This window comes from Periplaneta americana, chromosome 5 (genome assembly GCF_040183065.1).
Source record: "Periplaneta americana isolate PAMFEO1 chromosome 5, P.americana_PAMFEO1_priV1, whole genome shotgun sequence".
NCBI classification, from domain to species: Eukaryota; Metazoa; Arthropoda; class Insecta; order Blattodea; family Blattidae; genus Periplaneta; species Periplaneta americana.
Genome location: NC_091121.1, coordinates 82,361,395 through 82,374,289, shown reverse-complemented (window position 1 = coordinate 82,374,289; position 12,895 = coordinate 82,361,395). Strand labels below are relative to the sequence as shown.

The following is a 12,895-nucleotide window of genomic DNA, read 5'->3' as shown; positions in this document are numbered from 1 at the left end:
AGCAGACTCCAAAGATTAGCACAAATAATCCTATGAACTTCAAGGAATAAATGTCAACCTTGTGAGTTTCATTCAGAATGGAAATTAAAAAAATGTGTACCCCTTCTAACAATTCTTATTAAAAGTAAAGAAAAGCACACATATGTACAAAGAATATTTTGGTTAACAAACACATCGCATATTCAAATAAAGTTTTGAAATGACCACATATGTGTTATTATTTTAGTACAACGATTTAACAGAAACTGATTCTTTGTAAATGTTACGTACCCAGTTCCTGCTTTATTACCATGAACTTGTGTCAAGTGTGGGCGAAAAAAACAAACAACTTGGAACACAGTGATCACTCATCCATTTATACAGCTTAAGCTTAATTACTCACAACTATGGCGTCAAGCAGGTTCTTTATGCTGAATTTCCTCCTTGCAGTTTCTAGAAAAGCAAGAAATAACTTATTATTTTCGACTATTCAAAACGTTATAAAACAGCACACCATCCCCAAATTATTTCGTTGAAATACATTTATATAATCCCTGAATGTTTGAAAAGTGATGTCTAAAATTTTTATTTATCCTTGTCACCAGGTGAGAGGAAGGACGCATTAAGTGTGAATCTTCACATGAGTGATATTCGAAAATTTCTCATGCCATTTAAATAACCATCATTATTCATTTTAATGGCGCCATAATAATAAAAATGTCTAATTAAAACAAATGACTATCTATATCAGCACAACATACTTTGATCTACCACCTCGCTATTACTTCTCCTGGTGACATGAAATCCATTCACTTGTTGCTTCCTAATATCCACTTAATTTGTAAAGAAAACAAGCACAAAATTACTGCACTATATCATCTTGCCACTAAATTAACAGCCCTAGTATTTCTAAAACACGCTTTACGAGATATTGGGATGGAGTATACGTCATACAATGGTGTCAACATGTGAGAGTAGGTTAGGTCGACCCTTTGCACGTCAGCCATACTGAGGCCTATTGTGTACCCTGAATGTTATGGGATGAATGAGGATGAGGGTGTACCAGCCCACCGGCCGTATGTGACCCCTCTCCCGTTTACCCAATGGAGCCTCCTTCCTTCCCCCGCTGTAAGTTCACATCTCCTGGTAGGTTTTCTTTAATTTAGAAAGACGTTATTGAATATTCCTATTGATATACACAGGCTATACAGAAACGGCGATAGTAGGTACAGCCGTAAAGGACCAGTGTTGAAATAAAAGTCAACGTGAAAATCGAAGTACTCATGCAAAATCTGTCCTAATGTACACTCTTTGGCACAAAAAATCGTCGCTCTCCTGCAGCGTGAATTTGTCTAAGTATTTTTCGGGTTAACGCGAGATTCACACGGGGAAATTTTAAGCATCGAGGTCCTATGATGAAATCGAAGTCGTAGCAGCAACGTATCTGTATGTTAGGAAACGACATATTCCCTACCGTAGCCTTTATGGCTTAGTGAAAGAGCTTTTTCTTCTCGTTACAAAGAAAGAGCTTCAAATCTCTATATGTAAAACACGCGTGTAAACACAACGCACACGACTATTCCCGATCTACTCCGAGGTGGGACTTAGTCTCTGAACAGCGACTAATTTCAGTCAATCTATCTGGGATAGAATCCTGATTAATTTTACAGAGAAACTATACCCTAACTGAACAAGCTAAGCCAGGTCCTAGAAGATTTATATTAATAATGGGATCCTGAAGTCTTGATAAGCGAAGAAGCATTCTGCCTCTTGTGGAAACGAAAACGCTATGTTGCAGACGTCACAGCTTCCTAAGTTGAAAGAGCGGATTAAACCGAAACCGTTGCTTTCTTTCTTAGTCGCCGGTGTAAACCTTGAAATTAGATATACTTACGGGAAGTACTTGAGTGGAGAGAGAAAATTACAGTATCGTGCATGGAATTCGAGGTTAGATTAAGACTCTTCACCCTAACATTCACTTGCTTTTATTTCGCGATAGATATTGACAAATTTATGATATACTATTAAATAAGCAATTCTTGTTATATTTGTAAATTTCATCTTAATAACGGGCCTAAGAAATGTTTACATCCAAGACCGCGCCGTCCGCGCCACGATTTTGAATTGCCTAAGGCAGCGTTTCTCAAACTTTTTAGAAGTGGGGACCACTTTTTTTAAGTCAGAACAGTTCCGCGGACCACCTTACACTTGTTCCCTTCGAAAGAAATTTTATCATTTTTGTAGCATATTTTAATACCAGTAGGCCTATACTTATATTTTAAAACAGAATTAATTAATAAAAATTAATTTAATTCAATTAATTGTATATTATTAACTAATTAAGTTAATGTTAATAGAAGAAAATCCATTTTTGTTTTTTTTAATAACAGTCAAAGAATTACCTTGTACATAGAGATTTAGTTCGATTAGTTTTGAGAATATACATCTGAAAGATATGCCAATGTACTTAGCCACATGTCATCAACTGATGTGCAGGGAAAAGATGGCGAGAAACACCACGTTCATAGTGCTTTGAATCCCTCTTTTTTGCTGAGAGTAGAGTGGGAAATCGGTAGAAGAGTAGGGTAATAAATTTAATAAAATATCAGTAGGTACTGGGAGAAAAAATGAAAGGCAATTGACAGTTGTTATTTTCAAACTCAGAGATTTTCAACTATAGTGTGAAACGGAATTCGTTTGAATCTTATTTTTCCTTCTGTCCTTCTTGAAAGACCACAAGGGCAGACCTCGAGGACCACAGGTGATCCGCGGACCATAGTTTGAGAAACACTGGCCTAAGGAATTCGACTGTGTAGGAAAAAAAAGTTACCCCGACAACATGGAGAACTTCAACACAGAATCGAATATTTAAGAACTTAAGATTACCTGATTCGTTTCAGCCTTGATGATTTTGGCTTACTATTACAATCTTTGGAAATGCCATAGCAAGACAGACTATTACATCAATATTTTTATGCCCCCAGCCCTCCTTTACAAAGGGGTAGTTGGTCTTCCAGGCAAGTATTGTGTTAATTATCACTATTATGTTTTGTATTTTCTGTGTTTTATGTTCAGAAAAAAATAACATTTTGTTTCAAAAGTACTTACTATAGTTATATTGCCGGTTGTTCTGTAGGTTGTGAAACTGGGACTCTTACTTTGAGATAGGAACAGAGATTAAGGGTGTTTCAGAATAAGGTTCTTAGGAAAATATTTGGGGCTAAGAGGGATGAAGTTACAGGAGAATGGAGAAAGTTACACAACGCAGAACTGCACGTATTCTTTCCTTCACCTGACATATTTAGGAACATTAAATCCAGACGTTTGAGATGGGCGGGGCATGTAGCACCTATGGGCGAATCCAGAAATGCATATAGAATGTTAGTTGGGAGACCGGAGGGAAAAAGACCTTTAGGGAGGCCGAGACGTAGATGGGAGGATAATATTAAAATGGATTTGAGGGAGGTGGGGTATGATGACAGAGACTGGATTAATCTTGCAAAGGATAGGGATCGACGGCGGGCTTATGTGAGGGCGGCAATGAACTTTCAGGTTCCTTAAAACCCATTTCTAAGTAAGTAAGCACTTACTATACTGCAAAAGAAAAGCTCATCATTCATATTTGTTTCAATGTTGATTCTTTATTGATTTGTCTCTGATTGAATTATTAATTTTGATGATACTGGTTTAGTTTCACTATCTTTGAAAATTCCATAGCAAAGCATAATATTTTTTGTCCTTGACCTCCTTTTACCGGCCAATTGCAGGTCTTCCATGTACTGCACATAAATTTAAGAATATTTTATTTCAAATCTGCCTGTAATTAAACATTTAAGAAAAGAAAATATGAGAAGTATTGGTTCACTGATACTCATGATGACGTTCTATCATAGTAATGGAATTTAAAAAAAATGAAGTCTTCATGTCAGAATGCTTAAAATATACATAACTAATTCAGTGAATGCTACTAAGTCAACTTCCTTCATTGCGTCATTTTAAGAGAATTTTACCGTGTTCAGAGTGGTGTGAAATTGCTTGCTTACTTACTTATTTACAAATGGCTTTTAAGGAACCCGAAGGTTTATTGTCGCCCTCACATAAGCCCGCCATAGGTCCCTATCCTGTGCAAGATTAATCCAGTCTCTGTCATCATATCCCACCTCCCTCAAATCCATTTTAATATTATCCTCCCATCTATGTCTCGGCTTCCCCAAAGGTCTTTTTCCCTCAGGTCTCCCAACTAACACTCTATATGCATTTCTGGATTCGCCCATACGTGCTACATGCCCCGCCCATCTCAAACGTCTGGATTTAATGTTCCTAATTATGTCAGGTGAAATTGCACCGTGTAATAAATGCAAAAACATCCAAATATTCTGACATACAAAACATGGGCTATTATTCATCAAGAAAGGCAAGGTAAGAGGAAGTTGTATATGTTAGATCTGCTAAAAACAGCTATTCTCCAATCCATTCCTTGACGGTGAAACCGATACATAGCTCGGAATCGCTAAATATTTCCCAATCTATGACATGGTGCATGCAAGACGGATTAAAAAGCTTTCATGTTCTAGCCTCTATGGAATTTGCATCACAAGTACTAACTTGCTAATTACACTAAATTACGAGTCAAATCTTCTAGTTTTAACAGAGTAGAAGAAGTACCAGAAAAACGTATTCTGAAATCGAAGAGAAAGTCACAATTTTCCCCCTACCATTAGTAGCCTGTCTTTCGCGGAATGAACAGCATTCACAAGAAAATCTTGTAGTACTGGGTTCAATTTAAAACAATTGAAAATGCAGTTTATATATGGGCAAAGATTAGGAAGTTAAACGATTTTAATTACGAAATTATTCAATGACACGAAAACACCTTTCTAGAAACTGAATCGCCAAAAAAAAAAAAAAAAATAAATAAAAACTATTGGCACAGTGGTGCTATCGTAGGTTTCTGTCACTTAAGGGGACACTCAACTTAAAAACTGGAGAAAAAGTGTCATAGAAATGAAAAATTAAATTTCTACACTAATTTACGTGACAGAACTAAATCAATGCGTAGAATTCTTCCCCTATTCAGTGAGAAGTCACGGTCAAATGCACAAAGCCAAAAAATAAAAAATGATAATTAAAAGTGATACTTGAATTAATGATTGATTGAAATATCACTTTTAATTATCATTGTTTTTGGCTTTGTGCATTTGACTGTGACTTCTCAATGAATAGGGGAAGAATTGTGCATATTGATTTAGTTCTGTCACGTAAATTAGTGTAGAAATTTAATTTTTTGTTTCTATGACACTTTTTCTCCAATTTTTAAGTTGAGTGTCCCCTTAAACTGGATTAAACACAATGTCATGTTACACTACCTTCACTAAGGGTTGTTTACCACTCAGTCGTAAGTATGGTGTGGTTACTGTCAACATGGGATCCAAGAAAGTGAACAGTCATCCTCTGTTCGAGATAAAGTGGTGTTACTGAACTCACAAGTGAAAAGTTACAGAGAGATAGGTAGAATACTTTCTAGAAGCTTCTCTACTGTAAGATCTACAATACATAAACATAGAGAACAAAGATCTATACGAAACAAGCAGAGATCTAGTTGCCCATGAAAACTCTCATATCGAGAGAAAAGAACCATCATACGTTTAGCTCAAAATAAGTCTACAGAAAATGCTACCTCTTTAGCTGCTGACATCGCAACAACATCTAACAAGATGGTAAGTGCTCAAACAGTATGGAATGTCTTGAATAGTGTTGATATTTATGGTATAACTTCCAGCAAAAACCATAATATTTCCTAGGTAAACAGGAAGAAACGCCTTGAGTTTGTCAAGGAATGTTGTGGAAAACCATTAGAATTCTGGAACACTGTCATATTCTCAGACGAGTCGAAATTCAACTTGTTTAGTTCTGAAAGACGGAAGAAAGTGTGGCGAAATCCCAACACAGAATTATAGCAACAACAAATAGTTTCAATAGTAAAACATGGAGGTGGGCATGTTATGGTTTGGAGGTGCATGGCATCCTCGGAAGTTAGAAATCTGGTCTTTATCGATGAAGAAATGGATCAGTACAAATTCATTGGTGTGTTGCGAGATATTTTGTTCAACAGTGTGCACAAGCTCGGCATGGATGGGGGTCTTCCGTTTCCAACAAGATAACGACCACAAACACTCTGCTATAAAAACAAGAGAGTGGCTACTACATAATGCCTCCAGAAGACATCTTACTCCACCACAGAACCCAAATTTGAATTCCATTGAGTATTTGGAAAAGAAAAGGCCAAGCACCGCCCATCTAATAAAGAAGAGCTTAAGACGATTTTTCGATGTATGATGTGAAATTTCCCCTAAAACAACGAGAAATTTGGTTCCTTCAATGTCGAGACATCTGGAAGCTGTCATCCGTGATAATGGCTTGCATGCAGGATAATGAAAATAATTACAGAGACCTACTATACGTATTAGTATAATGTGCCAATACTTTTTTTTAGAATAATAAAATGGATTTTCTTGTTTTCTTTTCAATTTATTTATTTTATGTCGCTTTAACATAAACAATTCTTAAGGTTTACATAGAATTTACTGTATTACAATAACCATTTTAGATACATTAGTAAATAAATGTTGATAGTTTTCAGAAATTTAATTAAGTTTGAACTGAATGATGGGTTGTTTAGAACTGTTGATAGGTCTGTTGGTATATGGAATTGATCTCGATGAAGGTGATGTAGTGGACATTCAGAAATTAAATGGTGTACAGAGATCCTACTATGGCAATTGATGCATGTTGGAGGAAGAGTTCTGTCTAGAAGATAAGAATGTGTAATTGTGGTGTGGCCAACTCGCAGTCTGGTGATTATAACTTGATCTTGACGTTTAAAATTCTGTAGTGGATATTTATTTCTGGAATGCTGTACTATTTCGTGAAGTTTGCTGGATGATGACTCTGTCCATGATGTTTGCCAATGTTTGTGCAATTTTCTGGATATGTATTTAATGGCGGCCTTGCGTGTAATATACGTCAAAATATGCAATGGAAGTCGTGTAGTTTCTTTTGCTGCAGCAAAAATAATTAATAATTTTGTAAATAATTATTTTGTGTTATTGTTATTGTAATTTCATTGAAAGAGTTTCAGTTTTACATTATATTAAGGAATAAACATATTATTATCCTAAACTCGGCCTTTATACAGGTCCTATAAGGAAACTATTGAGTGTCTCAATACTTTTTGGTGCAAGTGTACGTAGGTTGACAAGCAATCGTTTGAAACATAGTGGAGAATTCAAGACGGTTCGACGGTGCGGAAAGGCAAATTAATTAATGTTCATCTTAGCGTGACGGTCCAAAGGCTATTCTACTACAGTGAGCGTGTCTCAGCCCTGAACTTACGGAATCGGTGTTCGATTCTTTGTCAAATAATAACAGAGTTTTGAATCCACCGACTACGGAATAGATTTAGGTCTACCCCTTTTATCGGTTAACGAATGGCGCTGTATCAATTGCACGATTAACTATAGTCGAAGGAATTGGTGTTGGAATGGAATGGAATTTAATTGAGGGGGGTACGGATGGTCCAGCACTGCGATCTGTTGAGATATATTGCGCTAACCCTTGATATGGAGTGAGTTGCGTGCCATAGATCCCCTACGCTCATCAATCCTAACCACATGACTCCCTTAACGACCGGTCCCTACAGCCGACAGAAATTCATATACCATTCCTACTTCGGCAACTTCCCCCAAGGCCCCCTGTCGGTCCGAGGCGAAACTCCTCCCTTGAGTAGGTCCGCCTCGGGTGCTCTTTGTAGAAGCCATCCAACGTCGCTGAACTACATTCCACGGAGGCCGGTCGAGAGAGCCAGCAGCTTCGGGAAAAACCAGAAACGGGATGATGAGGAAAAGATGATGGGGGAGAGAAAGGAAGTGGCGAAGATGAGTGGGGTTCCAAAGGAATTGGTGTTAGTGAGGTGATCATTTGGCGAGATGGATCCCAAGATTCGCGGTGAGAATACCTGACATTCACTTTGAAGACAACCTATGAAAAACAAAATTAACTAATTTGTCTACTCGAGATTCGAACTGACGTCCGACCGTAGTTTCTTCACAAAAATTCCGTTAGCTGCTGTAAATCACCCCGCTATCCTCACAGTTTTCTTCGAAAAATAAGTTTATCCTACTATTTTCATCCACTCCTTGATTATCATAATATTACTGTAGTCGATCCTGAGTAGTCCTATAACTTATGTACTGTTTGGTTTGAAAGTGTGCTTAAATTAATATGATATGGATTATCAGTCAATTAGTCCACTGCGATATGTCCTCTGTAAAAATATCCATCAACATTAATATCCAGTATAAAAAAACAGTTATCAAATTTCCAGTATAAAATACAGCATATCCAGTCATTAAATGGCCATTATCTTAAATGCCCACTGCCATTAAATGTCCAGTATCAAAAATGTTCACAGTCATTAAAATGTCATTATCAAAAATATCCGGTGTTATTACATGTACGGTATCATGAATGTCCAGACATTTCCTTTGTGGAAGAAAGGCAGCAAGCACAACCCTTTTGCTACTAATGCCGAATTTTTGCAACGATTGTTGCTAAATCTCCCGATATCCTGTGAGCCTCCATGACCTATAATAGGGACAACTTTAATTTACTTCGGGGCTTCAAGTAAACATTTTAAAATAAAGGTTCATGAATATCAAATGGCAAGTCTAGGCCTGTACTGAATAAGCGCAACATCCGTTCCATTGTTTTGAAGAGACGAGTGTACCTAGACGAACAAAAACTGACGAGTAGACGGACCACATTCCAAAAACCACTTTTTCGATATCAACGTTGCCGGAAACTCGCAGTTCCTTAAAGACCTTCAAACAGCTTTTATTGCATTACTTTCTCTGCAGGTATTTATTTAGTAAGAATTAGGAAACGTATAATAATGCCCTGCCCAGACGGCGGATCTTCACCAAACAAAACAGGAGTATAATTTCAGTGCGATTTCTGAAGGAAAAAAATGGCTGCTAAAGCAGATTTCCTGCACTATTTCATTTCCCCTAAAATTTAATTCCACCATCGCCTTAGCATCATTTATCTTCTGTGAATAGTATTTATACTTTAAACTGAACAAGTCTTTTTTGCCGTTCGTTAATAGAATACGCCCTTTGGCGCGCATTGTTGCCAATATCATAAGATTATGAAACGCCGGAAGTAATGGGACTCTCTACTCATAAATAAAATCGTTTAAGACAATAAAGCACAAGTAGCTGATAAGGAACATACAATCGGTGTCTACGGAAAGGAGATACATCCTCACCTTCCAGTAGGTATGAAATCCCGGTCGGGACATGATATAGCTTGAGACGTTAAATGATACAATGGCAATATTTCAGATAATTTTCAAGTTATTACTACTTCTATTCTCAAATATTATACCTGAAATAACTGTCAGGCTTACATTTAGAAATTTATGATTAACAAGTCGTAATAACAATGGTGCACGAGAGAATAGTTAGGGACAGAAGAAGATATCAGATGATAGACGACATTAAGATATATGGATCATATACGGAGACAAAGAGGAAGGCAGAAAATAGAAAAGATTGGAGAAAGCTGGGTTTGCAGTGAAAAACCTTCCCTTGGACAGAATACTGATGAATGAATGAATGAATGAATGAATGAATGAATGAATGAATGAATGAATGAATGAATGAACAATAATTTATTTAATTTATTATTATTATTATTATTATTATTATTATTATTATTATTATTATTATTATTATTATTATTATTATTACTACTATTGTTGTCGTTGCTGTTTTTGTTTAGTCAACTGTTCGTGGACAGGTTTAAACCTCGTGACACCAATAAGGCATCACGCATGAAGCAACTAACCCAGGAGATAATTGGGTGGGGTGGCCAGTTCCTTTCTCCCTCCATTACATACATCGCTGACTAGTAACATATTACACTAATCAGACTTCCGATGTATACAAACAATATTGTTCTTCCTCTGACACACATCGTCAAGTGAGAGACACTGCCAGCCAGAATCTCCATTAGAGGTATATTATTGTTATTATTATTATTATTATTATTATTATTATTATTATTATTATTATTATGCTACCAAAACAATTGGCCAATAAGAGATTAGTACAAACGTTACTGTAACAAATTTCATTATTAAACCTATTATTGAAAAAAAAATAAAATTATCATGTAACAATTCACAATGTGAAACTTTTATATCTAAACCTTCAATGCTAATATTTCAACAAACAACCAGAAAATATAAAATTATTAATAAATTTCCAAATCACATTTAAACGTAAGTCAGTGCTGCTCATGATTAGGTTTTTCTCCGGAGCGGTTGTTTGTGCGCTTTCAATCGGAGACCTCCGGTTACCTCCGATTGATGCCGCACAAGTTGTATATGTGCTGCGGCGCAGACATACACTTTCCGCTGAGCATTCCTTTAATCGGATCAGGAAGTGGTTGGAGTCCGCTGACGTCCGCGTATCTTTTAAAATAAGTGTGTAATATTTTGTTGTTTATTTTCTCTTTTTTATTTACGTCTCTCTCTCTCTCTCTCTCTTTTCGGCTCTCCTTTTTTTCTTGTTTTGCTTGAAGTACTATGTTAGCAGACAGATTTTTTTTCTAGTTTTGAAATTCATAGTATATGTGGAAAGGCGTATTAGTTTTATGTCATTGATCAAATTAATAACATTAAAATTAACTGAAAACTAACGCAGAAGTAAAGCTTTTCAGTAGCTAATGTAAACATTTATAATTTTCCTGGAAACACTCGTTTATTCACAAACAGTTTTTGTCAATTATTATTCTAATCGGTTTAGTATAACGTAAAATATATTAAGGGAGTTTCAGAATGGAACAAAAGAAACGTGTGGTATCAATGGGTTAAAGTTTACTGTCCAAAATAATTTATTAAGATTCTTCACCAGACAGGATTGTGATCATTTTGTTAAAGGGTGTCAGTATTTAAACTGCCTCTTCTAAAACGCGTCACTCTTCCTCTGTAATAAAAAATATAAGCGGATATCAACTTAAGGATAATTTTATTTATATTATTACCACACGTTTCTTTAGTTTCAGAATGAAACTCAATATTTTAATCTAATAACTCAAGTTGCCTTTTAAATATTCCATATAAGTTATGTATGAGTTTTATTGCCTCGAAAGTTACGTTTTATACAAATTTCAAGACTTTTTTTTCTAGACTGTGGGCCTTTGGAACAATATCACTAAAGCAGTTAAAAATCGTATCAAATGTTTTGCGTAATTTTAAAATTACTAAAACGATTATAACACTAATTAACCGTCAATGTGCATCTGAATGGTAATAATTTATTTTTGACAGCAAGTACGAGTACCACAACCGCGGCTCTTAACCCATTATATCCCAGTGGCAACTAAAGTTGCCAAGGCAATAATGCTTTACTGAATGGTTGATTTGCATTTTTTTCGCTGTTCACAATAATTGGTATAAAGATTAAGATATCCTCCACTAGTTCGTGTTGAGTTTTAGCTCATCCGTTCGTTACGTCGTTAGTACAGAAGAAATTAATGAGGAGTGCACACACAAGATTCTCGACTGCTACACATTCCTTCAATAATGTAATTATAATTATATCTAACAATTGCTGCACAACAATTTCAATTACATAAATCTATTAAGAATATGTACAATTTTATTATATGAACCGAATTTTTAATGTACAACTTATCACAATTTCATTAGAGTGGTTTCAATTTGTGTGGCAACTTTAATTGCCAGTGGGCACTTACGATTCTTTGTTTATCCATTTTACAAATTCTTCCCAATTTTACCATTGCTAACGCTGGAAACGAACAATGACATAATATAATTTTTATAGCAATTCTTTCCTTCACTACGGCTAGTTCGTAGTTCGATTCCATGCTGTAGTACATTTTTATTTACGTAATATCTGGAAGTAATACCTCTGATTTTCATCTGTTATTGCATTTTCGTTTTATAGAAAGGCTATATATAAAACTGTAAGTATAGAGATTTTATACATTCATTATGAAGTAATTGGAATAAAATTTATGTTTATTTTAGGATTTCACAAAATTCCAAGAAAAGGAAAGGTAAAATCTTTAACAGTTCACGAAATTCTGGATATTGCGGAAGACAAAGAAAGCTCGGTGAACAACATAGCAATCGATCCTCCATTCGAGGAGAAGGAAGCTGAAACAGATCAGGATTTAGATATCTCGTATAATGAATCTCAAGACAACGTTGAGCACCTTCCAGCTAGAATGCACTTACAGAAACTTTTGGATATATACTACTCCTACTAAGACTAATGCTCCTACTCCTGCTATGGTATCTTCATCCATGGTTCCATTGAAGTCCAATGCTTCGTCAGCGACTCAATGTTCATTTGCAGGAAATGTTCCAATACAGCCTCGAGAAAAATAATGAAGCTAACTACTTCAAATCTAAAATGGACCAAAGGCAGCAGAGTGAAAACTTCAAAATCGAGAAGAGGAGTCCTGATATTCGACCAAACGCTAAAGATCTACTTACAGAGAAACAGCAAAATCCCCTTTATATGCTGCTAGACCAGGGATACAGAACTGGCGAGAGAGGGGTGGAAAACATGGGGAAAGCGTTGGTTCCCCGTCCACAGTCACGTCACTGTCTGTGACCCGTACGCAATCACATACATAGAAACTGAATACAAATTCCCTCTTCTACCAAGTCAATGACGCGGGTTTGGAAGCAAGGAATGAGTGACGTATTCGGGTGAGTGACGCAACGCCACAATTGGCGCCCACTTCTGCGAGCCTGTCTTAGACCCTTTTTCTCTACAGAATTACTTCAGCTTATAGTTATGGAAACCAACAGATATGCGGC

At 36.1% G+C, this 12,895-nt stretch overlaps 1 long non-coding RNA gene across 1 annotated transcript in view; it reads right to left on the bottom strand.

The window, feature by feature from the left end:
- The window catches only part of LOC138699906 (uncharacterized), a 210,872-nt gene extending 210,439 nt beyond the window's left edge, over positions 1–433 (bottom strand). Inside the window, exon 1 of the long non-coding RNA XR_011332127.1 lies at positions 383–433. This is a non-coding gene — a long non-coding RNA (uncharacterized lncRNA). The remainder of the gene's footprint in view (positions 1–382) is intronic.
- Between the last annotated feature and the right edge of the window lie 12,462 nt (positions 434–12,895).